This window comes from Nannospalax galili, unplaced genomic scaffold (genome assembly GCF_000622305.1).
Source record: "Nannospalax galili isolate Female #2095 unplaced genomic scaffold, S.galili_v1.0 scaffold1095, whole genome shotgun sequence".
Taxonomy (NCBI): domain Eukaryota; kingdom Metazoa; phylum Chordata; class Mammalia; order Rodentia; family Spalacidae; genus Nannospalax; species Nannospalax galili.
In genome coordinates this window covers 618,193-630,849 of record NW_008336027.1, presented here as the reverse complement: position 1 = coordinate 630,849, position 12,657 = coordinate 618,193, and the positions used below count along the sequence as shown (strand labels likewise).

General features: G+C 38.8%; 1 protein-coding gene across 3 annotated transcripts in view; it reads left to right on the top strand.

Annotated features, from left to right (window-relative positions):
• Fam110b (family with sequence similarity 110 member B) overlaps nt 1–12,657 on the top strand; it is a 160,868-nt gene that overhangs the window by 23,072 nt on the left and 125,139 nt on the right. For 2 of the 3 annotated variants that reach the window (XM_017797562.2, XM_029562381.1), the window contains exon 2: nt 9,771–9,858. The exons of the other annotated variant lie outside the window; for it this stretch is intronic. The gene's annotated coding sequence lies outside the window, so the exon portion shown is untranslated. The remainder of the gene's footprint in view (nt 1–9,770; nt 9,859–12,657) is intronic. 3 annotated transcript variants of the gene reach the window in all.

The window sequence follows — 12,657 nt, the reverse complement described above, 5'->3', positions numbered from 1 at the left end:
CACCAGGTGCTTCCTCTGTTGTCTATTGTGGTGTCGGGAAAACTTTCCTAGTTTTAGTTTAGGGCAAAACTTCTTTTTTAGGGTTGGTATGATGGGAGAGACAGGTTCCATGTAACCAAAAACTTCTGTAATTTGCCTTCACTTTTCAGAATTGATTTTGCCAAGTGTAGTATTTAATGTAACAGCTACCCTTTTTGCCTTTTATCACTTTAAATATATTGTTTTACTCTGGCCTTCCTTGTTCTTAATGAGAATTTGGGCTACCCTTTTTGCCTTTTATCACTTTAAATATATTGTTTTACTCTGGCCTTCCTTGTTCTGTGTGTGTGTGTGTGTGTGTGTGTGTGTGTGTGTGTGTGTGTGTTCGTGATACGCCCAGGTGAGTTTTTCTTTGTATTGATCTGCTTGGGATTCACTGAGCTTCTTGGTCGGTAGATTGATTTCTTTTTTCCCATAATCTGATATGCCTCGTTCATTTCTCTTTTTTTCTTTTCTTTTTGGTCTTTTTGTTGATTGATTTTTGACCAGGTCTCCCTAGTCGCAGCCCACCTAGAAGTCATGAGAACCAGGGTAGACTCAATCTGGCAGAGATCCACCAGCCTCTGCCTCCCGAGGGCTGGGATTAAAGGTACACATCACCATGCCATCCACAAACAGACAAATACTATACTATTCTACTTGTACGAAGTACCTGCCATAATTAGTGGAGACAAAAATTGAGGTGTCCAGGGCTGGGGAAGAAAGAATGGGGAGTTTCTTAATGAGCAGAACATTTAGGTTTTGCAAGAGGAAAAAAGTACTGGAGATGTGTGGCAGTGATGATTTACAACACTGTGAATGCATTTAGGCATCCAGTAGTTAGCTTAAAATGGAGAAGATGATCAGTTTCATAGGATAGCAGAAAATACTGGTGTTGATTTTGGCATTATTGTACATTTGCTTACTAAGGAAATGAATAGCTTTTCTTAGGGAAAGCCAAGACTAGAAATGTTTTTTTTTTTTTTTTTTGAAAACAGTGCCACCTGCTCAGAAAAGCAGTTGAAGAGGGCTCCGATTATACATCTAGCTTTCATAGGAGGGCCAAGTTCAGGGGTTGTTAGTAATTAGTCTCTCAAGAAGCAGAAGTATGTGGGAAAGCTGTGTCCTTAGAAGTAATGGGCATTGGTGCCTGTTGCCTTTCAGGCAGCTTAGGTGATACTTCCTGAACCCTGTGCTGAATATATTATAAAGATTATATTGCCGTTGCTTTTTAGTGCTAGGATAGAACTCAAGCCTTAAACCTGCTAGGCAAGTACTCTGCCACTGAGCTCCATCTCCAGCCCTAATTTTTCTATGTATATTGGGAGTGTACATGTGTTTGTTTGTAGGGCTGTATGTTTGTGTGTGCATGTGGGTATATATGCTTATGTGTACATGTGTTTAGAGATATGTAGAGGCAGAGAAGACTTTATTGTGTTCCTCAGTTCTACATACTATTTTTTGAGAAAGTTCTCCACGTGGAGGTCAAAGATTTGTCTAGCGTGGCTCTGCCCTAATTTTTTAAAGGAAAAAAAAAAAAAAAAGACTTGAATTTCATTGATGTTTTCTCTTTGGTATTGGAGATGTTTGCAAGGATGGAAAATTGCCAGTTGATAACAATAGGGAACAGACACTTGTTGACACAGTTTCTTGGTGATTTAAATGATATTCAGCAATTTTTATTTTTCAAGCAACAAAGTGACTAATTTAATAGCTACTCATTTAAAAATAATACTTTAAAGATCAGCCTCAAGGTAAGATTAACTTTTTCTGCCCTAGGTGATCAAGAATTGATTATTCCTGTGTTTTTTCTGTAAGTTAATAAGATATTTGACATATGAAAATTGAACAACCACAAAGTACATGTTTTCTACAACCATTTCTGTCATATAGAGCAGTCCATTGACGGTGGAAGCACTGGGGTAGTAATAAAAGTACCTTCTACTGTATTTTGGATTTAGGAAATCGCAGAGTTATACAAATTAAAACAAAAGTAAAGAGGTTTATCTGTTCTCTCTTCCTGCCTATCCTAGCAATTCTACAGACTGTGTCAGTCACTATAGTCACATATCTGGATCTAAGTAGCAGGCCCACACAACCACACAAAGTTTCCTGTTTGGCCAGGAACTTTATATATGAAGTCTACATTTGCTTCTTAATTTCTGTGATCTTTTCTAAATGAGTTATTTCTAGCTCCTGACTCATAGTCATTGAAACCCAGGGGACTGACACAATTATTAATTGAATCATATGCAGCTAATAACATGTTAGCTTTAAAATAATGTGTTTGTATAAGCTGTGTGGCTACATACCATTTTTAAGAGTGTGAAAATAAGCATTTGGGATATGTAGCACTCTTTCTTAAAAGTGTGTTATTTGAGATCAGATACATCCTTTTTTAATTTGCAAGCAGGTACATATTTATCCTCAGAAGACGTGTGTCACTGGCATTGTAGCAAGTGCTTCATATATACGCAGCAAGATGTCCTCTAGACATTCTAATGTGGACATAGCATTTCTTTGACCATATGCACTTTTGCTAAGTGCTGTTTATAGAGAATCCATGAATAAAAGTGATAGGATGAATGAATTTCATTTGTGTAAACATAATGAAACTTTTCAGAATGCTATTTCTTTTCTATAAAACCCTGTATTTAGGATACCTGTTTCAACTCATTCCAAATAAATTAATCCTTGGCATACAGAAACGGCTTCTTTTTTTTTTTTTTCTTTTCTTTTTTAGACAGGGTCTCCCTGTAGCCCCAGCTGTCCTGGAACTCACTATGTAGACCAGGCTGGCCTTGAACTCACAGAGATCCACCTGCCTCTGCACCACCACGCCCGGCCCAAGAAAAGACTTCTTTTAAGGTATAAGAAGCATGTGAGGAACACGAAGATGATTGTGACTGTTTTAGTTTGATGCTCAAGATTAATTGTATAATCCTGTCTTTCTTTAGAACAAGAAGGAAAGTTTCTAGGTTTCTCAGAAATCAGTGATCCATAATCAAAGGTCAGAGAAGAGTAGGAAAAAACTTTATTAAATGCCTCCTATATATCTTGAATTTTTTTACATATTTTGTCAAAACACTTTCCTCCAAAGTAGGAGTGAGTTCCATTTGTGGATGAAAAAGCCCACTGCCCAAGGAGATTTGCCAGGGCCTGCCTGTCACACTAGTAGTCAGGATTTGACCTACCTCTACCTCTATCAGGGCCAATGCTACATGGCCAGCTAGTGTTGAATTGACAGATACCTGTGTGAGTCCATGGATATTTCATCCTCACAGTGACCTTTCAGATGAGGGCTATAATTGTCTTCATATTGTAGACACAGAGATGGGTCTTTAGAGATAAAGCTTTTTGCTCAAGGTTGCACCATGCCATGGAGACAGGATTTAAACCCAGGTGACGAGAATGTTTAGGAATGTTCTTTGTATAATCCTATTGACTTGTTTACTGTGTCCCAACTAAAGGCAGCCTCTCTTTAAAGTTGTTAACCTGTCTTCAGTAGCCTCAAAACAGTATTTGATTGGAGTTACTCTGGCTGTCACATAACTCAAACTGGTATACCACTGAATGGATCAGATGAGACAGGCCAGGAAAGCAGTGCACTGTTCTGTCTTGGAAACCCTGACTCATTCACAAACATGAAGTGTCATTTCCTGGACTCAGTTCTAGGGATTGAGATAACCAGGTAAGGTTTATGGCTAGGTAGGAGAAACAGCAGTAAACCATCTTTTCTGAAGGAAATATCTTCATGGGGACTAGCAAGGCACCAGGGCATGGAAAGGAGCACGTGATAAAGGTTGGAGAGGCTGGGGCACAAAGACAGGAAGATCTGAGCTAAGGATAGATGGACTGACATTTCTAGACATACCCAGATATGAGCAGGGTGTCCTAGACAGCAGATGGGATATGCACAGTACGAATAAAGAAAAAGTGTGGCCTACTGAAATTCTCCACAGTTCTGAGTATCTGTGACCAAGGCATGTGAGGGACAGTGGTCAATGAGGTCAGTCCATAAGAGACCTTGTCTGCCATCATAGCCGAGTTTTGGCAGCTTTGAAAGAGTGTAAGGAGAGTGGGCTGGTGTCTGCAGTATGCAAACACGTGGGGGTTGGGGAGGCGATGACAGAGGGAGGATATGATCACGGTGGCCTTGGAAAAGATCAGTTTTGCTGTCATGTGGAATTTGAAAGCCTGGGTATTAGGAAATAGATTGTGATGTAACGATAATGACCTAGGATCACCTCTATTAAATGTTAGGAGTTGGGTATTTACTAAATTCATATCTGCCTCCAGGTCTTCATGCTTTATGAGCCGGGCTCTTCAAACCTGAGATTATTCAGTTGCTTCATTGCTGTCTTCATGAGCCATATTGATACTTGTGCTTCCCAGAATGCTGACTTCTCCATGTCCACTTTCATGTTAAAGAACTTCAGTAGTTGATTAAATATTTTAGTTCCCCTTTCTATCTGCCCATGTCTCTGTCAAGATCTAGTAGTCCCCAGCACTTCTACCATTTTGGTAGGTGCTGGGCCATTTTAGTCTCAGGCGCCAGCTTCAGACTTTGGTGGTGGAAGATGAGTACCATTTTAAAAGACCTAGATACCTTAAACTGGGCTTTAGAAGGAAGCTTGTGAGCTCACCCACAGCATACCGTTATCTTACTTGTGCTGACCGGTTTACAGAGCACAGCAGGATTTGCATGTTTTTGTACTGAACATCATACATCTGACAGTACAACCTGCAATTGCAGTGCTATATATGCCACAGTTAACAGTTGAATGATAAACTCAAGAACTTCTGCAGATACATCAATATATAACTTCTACCGTAAAAGGCATTGCATTTTTTTTTGATATGGTGAACTTTGTGCGAGAAAGAACTTTCTTGGCTAATTGTGTTGTCTTTTTCCATCTAGTGTAATAACCAGCACATGAAGCCCATCAGGAAATACTTGTTAGTTTTTAAGGATCATTTTGGAGTTGATTCACAGTCTCCTCACAGTTCTTCAAATCTCCACATTCTTTTTTCCCCTAATTTATTTTTGAGATCTCTTCTGTCTCCCATATTTTGCCCTCCACAAATTATCAAGTTTTAGGACGTCTATCTTCTTACATTGAAGAGGTTGGTCATAGAGTAGACATTACCAGGCTAATTTTAGAAATGTATTTATTAATAAGGCCACAGTCCAGTAGAAATTGTAGAACAAGAGAAGAGTTTAATTTCTCTGTAAGCAGTTTTGTGTTTGCTTGTTTGTTTTTTGGTGGTCTCTAGGCACTTAGCCATCACGGATCAGTAATCCTTTTTTAAGTAGTTGAGGATATCCAAAAGTCCCATGAAGGGCTTTCATGTCTTACTAATGATAGTATAAATTCCCACATTTATGGCAGTGATAAGGAAGTTGTTTTTTTACAAAGCCACTTATTTCAGGCACAGTGTATATACAATTAATGTATATACAATTAAACTTACTTACTTTCCACATGCAGCCCAGTGATTTCCACAGATCTGCACAGATGCCTGCTTCTCCAGTCACAGTATATAACATTCCCATTATTCCATGTATCCTCTCCTTCCTCTGTGTAGCCAGTCCCTCTGCTCACAATCACAGCAATTCTTGATCTGATGCTGATGGAGTTTTGCCTTCGCTAAAATTTTAAATAAGTAGGACCAGACATTTAGTTGTTTTTATTTGGCACCTTTCCTATAATGAAGTGCTCTCAAAACTCAATTATAGTGTCAGATGCAGCAACAATTCTTTCTTTTTTATTACTGAGTACTATGCATGCGTGTTAGTTAATCCATTCACTAGTGGCCGGACATCTTCATTATTTCAAGTTTGGGGCTATCATGAATAAGGCTGCTGTTAACGTTCTTGGGTCAATATTTGTGTGGAATCCATGCATTTTAATTCTTCTTGGGTTCATACCTAGAAGGATAATTGATGGGTCAGGTGGTGTGTGCTCTGCTTCAGAAGTAACTGCTAAATTATGTTTCAAAGTACCTAGAACATTCTGAATTTTCTGTAATTGTGTTTTCAGATTTTAAATTTAGCCATTGTAGTTGATGTATCATGGCATCTCATAAGGATTTATTTCTCTATGTTGAAGATTTTGTTTGTATGCTAGCATGATACTTAATTTCTTTGTTGACAAAGCATGTTGAAATCTAGCCCCTTTTGCTTCTCCCTTAGTATGGTTGTTTGTGTCTGGGTTTTTATAACATGTTTCTATGGTTTTATATGAGTTTATATGAAGAAATAAGGAGACTGCAGTTGTACCTTGGTCTCTTCAGGGACCTGATTCCAGGACTCCCTTTATATACAAAATTCTATAGATGTACAAATCCCTTGTATAAGATAGCATTGTTTTCATAGACCCTACAGATCCTCCATATACTTTAAATCATCTCTAAGAACCTATAATACTACTACAGTGCACATGCTGTATAAGTACTTGTTATACTTTCTTGTTAGGAAATGATAACAAAAAAGGCTATATTCATTTGGTGAAGCTGAAATTTTTTCACAAATATTTTTTATCAACTGTTGGCTAAATCTACAGATACAGAATTCAAGAATACAGAGGGCTGATTGTACTTAATTGCTTCTAAGTTTTAAGAAATAAATCTCTCTAAATGGAGGCTTTGTTTCCTAGACTGCTTCTTCTTGGAGCATGTGTAGAGGGATCTGTCCTCTGCTGCCCTATTTAGTTGCTCTTTGCTTTCATCCTTCCTGGCACATTCACGTAGCTTTTGCTTATTTGAATGTCACAGTTCACACACTCTCTGGAAATCACCTGTGTATTTACAAAGCACTGTTTCACTGTCAACACACACTCATCTATGCATCTATCCTGAGTGAAGCTCACCTCTGGACTACTGTAAAGGCAGTGTTCCTCCGTCTGAAGTAAGCAGATTACTGTCTCAGACTTTTTGAATTACATGCATCTACAATAAGCAATGTAAAGTGGGAGTGAACAGGTAACTAGTGATCATAACTTGCTGATCTGAATAAACTTAGTGCCCTCGAGTGATTCTGGAATTTTAGAGAATGCAAATTCTGATTTGGTGGATCTGATAATAAATCATCCTGAAGTCTTACTTTGAAAATTGCTTATGTAGGGGCTGGAGAGATGGCTCAGCAGTTAAGAACACTGGTTGTTCTTGCAGGAGACCCAGGTTCAAATCCCAGCACCCACATGGCAGCTAACAACTGTCCTAACTCCAGTTCCAGGGAATCCAACAGCCTCTTCTGTCCTCCACAGACATTGCATGACACGGGTGCACTTACCTACATGCAGGCAATACACGCATACACATAAAATAAAAATAGTAAATAAAAAATTTAAAAATTGCTTATGTAAGCTTTCACTGTGGATTACTTCATCTTGCTTGGTAGATATCTATAAAATCTACTTGAAAATGTGTTGTATCATTATGATCTGATTATGAACAAGAGAGGGAAATTGTATTATTAGAGTACCTGCATATAGGTTACACAGCTAAGAGTATTCTGCATTTTAGTTCAGTTTCCTATGGGCCTTAGTCCCATCATCTGGCATTACCAGTGGAACAAAAATCAATTACACACAAGATAACTGATCAAGTGCTTATTGACTTACCAAGTGGTGTTTAGCCTTGTAGAATATTTTTATTTTACACTAAAGATAAAATTATAAACAATTAAGAGGTTATTTATGAAAATTAAAGATCGATTTTGACATAATAGAGCACTAGATTGGCATCTAGGAAATCTGCACTTTAACGTGTGCTGTGTGACTTTGGAACAGGCTCGTAACCACTCTGGAGTTTCATTTCCTTATTAAAAATGGATCAGCTGGTGCACATAGTCATAAGATCTCTGTGTTAAGCATGCAGTATGAGTTATTTTTATTAGAATGGCTCTGGTTTCACATGGCAGCTTTGGTGATAGACCTGAGTCTGCATTTTGTTACTTGTGTTGTTTTCTATCACAGCCATAATTTTGTGACTTTAATATCTCTGAATCAAAAGAGAATTTAGTTCTTCATATTTTCTCTCTTTGAAAGTATGAAAAAGGTAAAAATAAATGAAAAAGATGAAAAAGAAAATTTGAGCCAAAATAAAAAACACTGGTTGCAACATAGCATAGTATAAAATAATTTGTTTTATTTTGAGTCACAGCCAATTAAATTTGGCTTAAATGCATTTTAGATTTAAATTAAAATCTTAAAAATATATGGTTTTAAGCTGGGCGTGGTGGCACACGCCTTTAGTCCCAGCACTCGGGAGGCAGAAGCAGGCAGATCTCTGTGAGTTCAAGGCCAGCTTGGTCCACATAGTGAGTTCCAGGATAGCTGGGGCTACAGGGAGACCCTGTCTCAAAAAAAGACCAAAAAAAATGGTTTTATTCATTGGACTTCGTGGAATCCCATCCACAGGTGTATAAAATAGTACCATTAAATTACATGCACTGAAGGACCCCAAAGCAACACAGAACTTGGAGTCTGTTTCTCTTTCAGTTGAGTAGGAAATTTTACTCTGCGGTCTTGAGCATTGCTGAGTGATAGAACAGAAGTTGTTTAGAAAGTTTCACTGGTGAGAGTGAGGTGCCACAGCACTCTTAGTTGTTATTGAAGTAGACATTTTCAGGCTTCCCCCTCATTTTTTTAAGCTACACAAAATCTAGGTCAAGATTTGCAGTTTTACTAATAAACTTTATGTGTTTCTTTTATTACACATTGCCCCAGAAAGGAGTGCATAATGGTTGGGAATCTGGGAGAAACTTGAGGGAGGAGGTTCTTAACCACCGTTGTTGCAGTTGCAAGCACTTTCTGAAAGTACTTTACTATCGATTATTCTGACCATGCACACACAGTAAATATCAATAAAGAAGGTATCTCTGCAACCAGAACTTTCCCTGTCTGCTGCCTCCCACTTTCAAGTAAACAAAGATGCAGTTGTTTGCTCTAGTGGCATCTGACAAAACAGATGGGAGCGTAAGGGACAGTTAAAATTTCCACCACTGAATCTTCTTATGAGTTGCTAGATGTCTGAATACCAGTCACACTCATGATTCATGTAGCTGACCCCAAATATAGTAAAAGCAATCACCCACCCAAGAGATCTAGGGAGTGGCTTTTCTCAAACCTCCATTTCTTCCACCTCTGTAAAATGCAGCACGTTGGTTAAGGCCCAGTCAATTCTGCTTTTTTCTTCCTCAAATGAAGCATGATCTACTCAATATCTGGCACAGCATAGTCTAAGGTCTGTCCTTAATCTATGACAAACAGGAACATTCTTATCTATGAGCGCAGGTCAGAGTAGCATTGGGGGACGGACAAGACACAGCATTTACTGTTTGCTTCCTTTACAACTGAGTTCCTCAAGCACAGATACCTGTTTCTTTTCCAGTTTTGCTATGGTATGTGAGCAACCCCATGAATCATATCCTACCTGATCTCATGAGCTAGGTCCCTGGTCGGTCCTGCAGGGAATGCTACATTTGGAGCAGTGCAAAACCCACAGTGGTTCTCAAGTCTCTTGTGGCTGGTTGAGTGCAAAGAGAAAACTCTCCTGTAGTTGATTTTCTTTCTTTCTCAAAGCAACTTAAAGTCTGCTAGAGTAGCTTTGTTAGAGCAGGACTTCTAGGTAGATTGGGAATGATAGTATCTTATATTATTCAATGAAAGTAGTTTCTTTTTACTACTGCTTTTAAATCACTTTTTCTTGTCCAGCAAAAGGGTGAGTCTTTGTCCATTTCCTTTTAGAAATCCCCAAGTTGGACACCGAGAAGACCCTTCCTGCCTATTCTAAGTCATGACTTGAAAGCTGTCAGGACTCTCCATGGCCTAGAAGGTAATCATAACTTAAATGATCAAATTCACTTATAAATCCAATTGTAAATAAATATAATCCTTTGTCTGTTGAACAGAAGACTTCCTGCCTCCTGTTTTTCAGCTTCTCCATCTCTTTTCCTTCCTCCCTCCTTCCTTCCTTTCCATTTGCTTCCTTATTTCTGTATAATCACTTAGCACCTATTTGTGGAGTCCCTTCTGGGTCAGCCACTAATTGGGGCACATGCACTCTAACCCTTTCTTAAGCAGCTGGGGCAGCATGAGAGGAGCTGGTGGGAACTACCTCTGAGAACAGTGCCCCATCCCTGGCCATGTGCTTCTGTCATGGCTGGTTTAGCACCTGCTCCCCTTCTCACCATCTCTGTTGGCCCTGAAATGAATGCTCTTCTCCCAGCTCTGTGCACCTTCCTGGCTGTTTGGTGTGTCTAAACCCTCTTTCTGTTTATATTTAATGTCCTTAATTTGGACTGTTAGAATTACTAATGAGTTAAGTAAAGTGGCAACTTTGCTGCTTCCCAGCCCATGAATATGTGAATATTTCCACTGGACTTGAGACCTGACAGGATTCTTTCCCAAGAGGGAAAAACTCACTTATGCCCTTATGTCACAGTAAAAACATAGATCCACTAAAATCCTCCATAAAATTACCTTCTGTCTATATGTGTAAGGTATTCATGAAACATAAGTGAGTTACATTTAGACTTGAGATATCTCAGTGTACCATGCAGATATTCTAGAATCCCCAAATATGCCCAAATCTGTAATACTCTGGTCCCAAGCATTTTGGGTAAGGGACACTCAACCTGGAAGTATTGATAGTGTTACTTTTCTGCAAAATGTAGACAACAGCGCTGCTTTTCAGGGTGCTGAAAGCATTGAATGTGTTGGTGTGTAAGAAATACACTATGCCAGGCACACAGTGCATACCCTGCAGAGGGAGCCCTTGGTGGTAATGTTAAAATAATAGTGTTGCCAGCAGCATGCCTATAATAGGACAGTTATTATGACCCTGAACACTAGTGAAAACTTAGCAGTGTAGGGAAGAATGCTCAAGTTCAGTAATCTCAATTGTCAGCTTATTTAATAATTGCTGCCATTTGGATCACAAAGGTTCATTCATAAAAGCTTTGGCTCTAATAGGTAGTTGGTGTGAATAGTTACATATTCCTAAACTCCTCTTATTTTCATTAGTGCTCTCTTTTTAAAATATAAGAGGCAGTATATTCTTGTACATTTTATGCAGTTTTAAAAGCAACTAAAGAACAAGCACGGTAGGCTTTTTAAGAGTATTGGGTTTCACTAGCTTGCATTTGTCTTTGGTCACAATGTATATGTATGATTATTTTGTTCTCTCTTTAGATCATTTCTTTCTGATTTTGAAATATTATATATACTGAAATATTTTCACTTTGTTAGATGCTTTTTGCCAAACTTAAGAGTAGAAGCATACTGAAATCCAATAACATGTAAATGTGCTGTTTCTAAATTACACAAAGCTTATTTAAACCTTCGGCACTCCTTTCCCTATCCTTTGAACAGAAAACAGTTACATCCTTCCCATAGTGGAGTTTTCTAATCACTTCTTTCACAGCATTTGTTTTGTTGTATTTGAAACAAATAATGTTTGGTGTACAGATGTGGAGAGCTAGGGTATAGCTCAGTGACAGAGTTTGTGCTCAGTATGCCCGAGGTCCTGGGTTCCATCCCTAACAACACCACACTCACACACACACACACACACACACACACACACGCACACACACAGTGTTTTAAAGACAAGATTATATAATTATGTAATTCACTGAGTCACATTAGCAAGTAACTATATCTGAACGTTTGTGGCAGTGGAGACCTCCCTTGTTATCTTTGACTCCATGCCTGGAACTGGACATGCTCAGTGCAGGGTGGAAGTGATCTGCAAGTGCTACAAGGGAGCTGGGTAAGTGAAAACCCATTTGCTAGTGCATTAGTCAGGGTTCTCCAAAGAAACAGAACCAGTAGAATGAATATATATAGAGAGATTTATCAGCTTAGCTCACAGGATAGAGTCCAAGTAGTCCAACAATGGCTGCACCACACTGGAGAGGCTGAGAATCCATAGTCGCTCAGTCCACGAGGCTGGATGTCTCAGTAGTCCCAATGTGGCGCTGAAGGTCTGACAAATTCCAAGAGATCAGCTAGTCTTCAGTCTACAGCAGCAAGATGAACTCACCAGCGACAGAGAAGGCAAGCAGCAAGAAGCCTGGCGTTCTCCTCTGCCTTGGTCTTTTATATGGCTGCCATCAGAAGGTAACACTCACATTTAGGGTGTGTCTTCCAGCTTCAGAGGATCCAATCAAGATCTCCCTTATAAAAAAAAAAAAAACAAAAAAAACATGACTTATTGAAAAAAAATCTCATTTCAGTTAATCTGTGGTCCAGTTGACACCCAGGATTAGCCATCACAAGTCCACCCCTTGTCAACTTGACATCCAATAGCATCTCTCTATGTCATGCTTAATTTTCAAATGAAAACAATGGTGAGGTCATAATTTCACCTAACATGATATGACTATCCCATCATACAATGACCAATGCATTATATACCTTAGAGTAGGCGATAAGGTCTTCGAGGATTGCTTAGTCCTTTAGTGTCTCATAACCCAATGTAATCATATAGGTTCACAACACTTAGCCACTTAACACATCTCAATTACACATTCAAAAAAGAATAACTCAAGTATCTGCTTAACCTATATGTATACGTGCACAAGCCTATTCTTAACCAAATAGGACAAAAATACTCATGTCAATTACAATC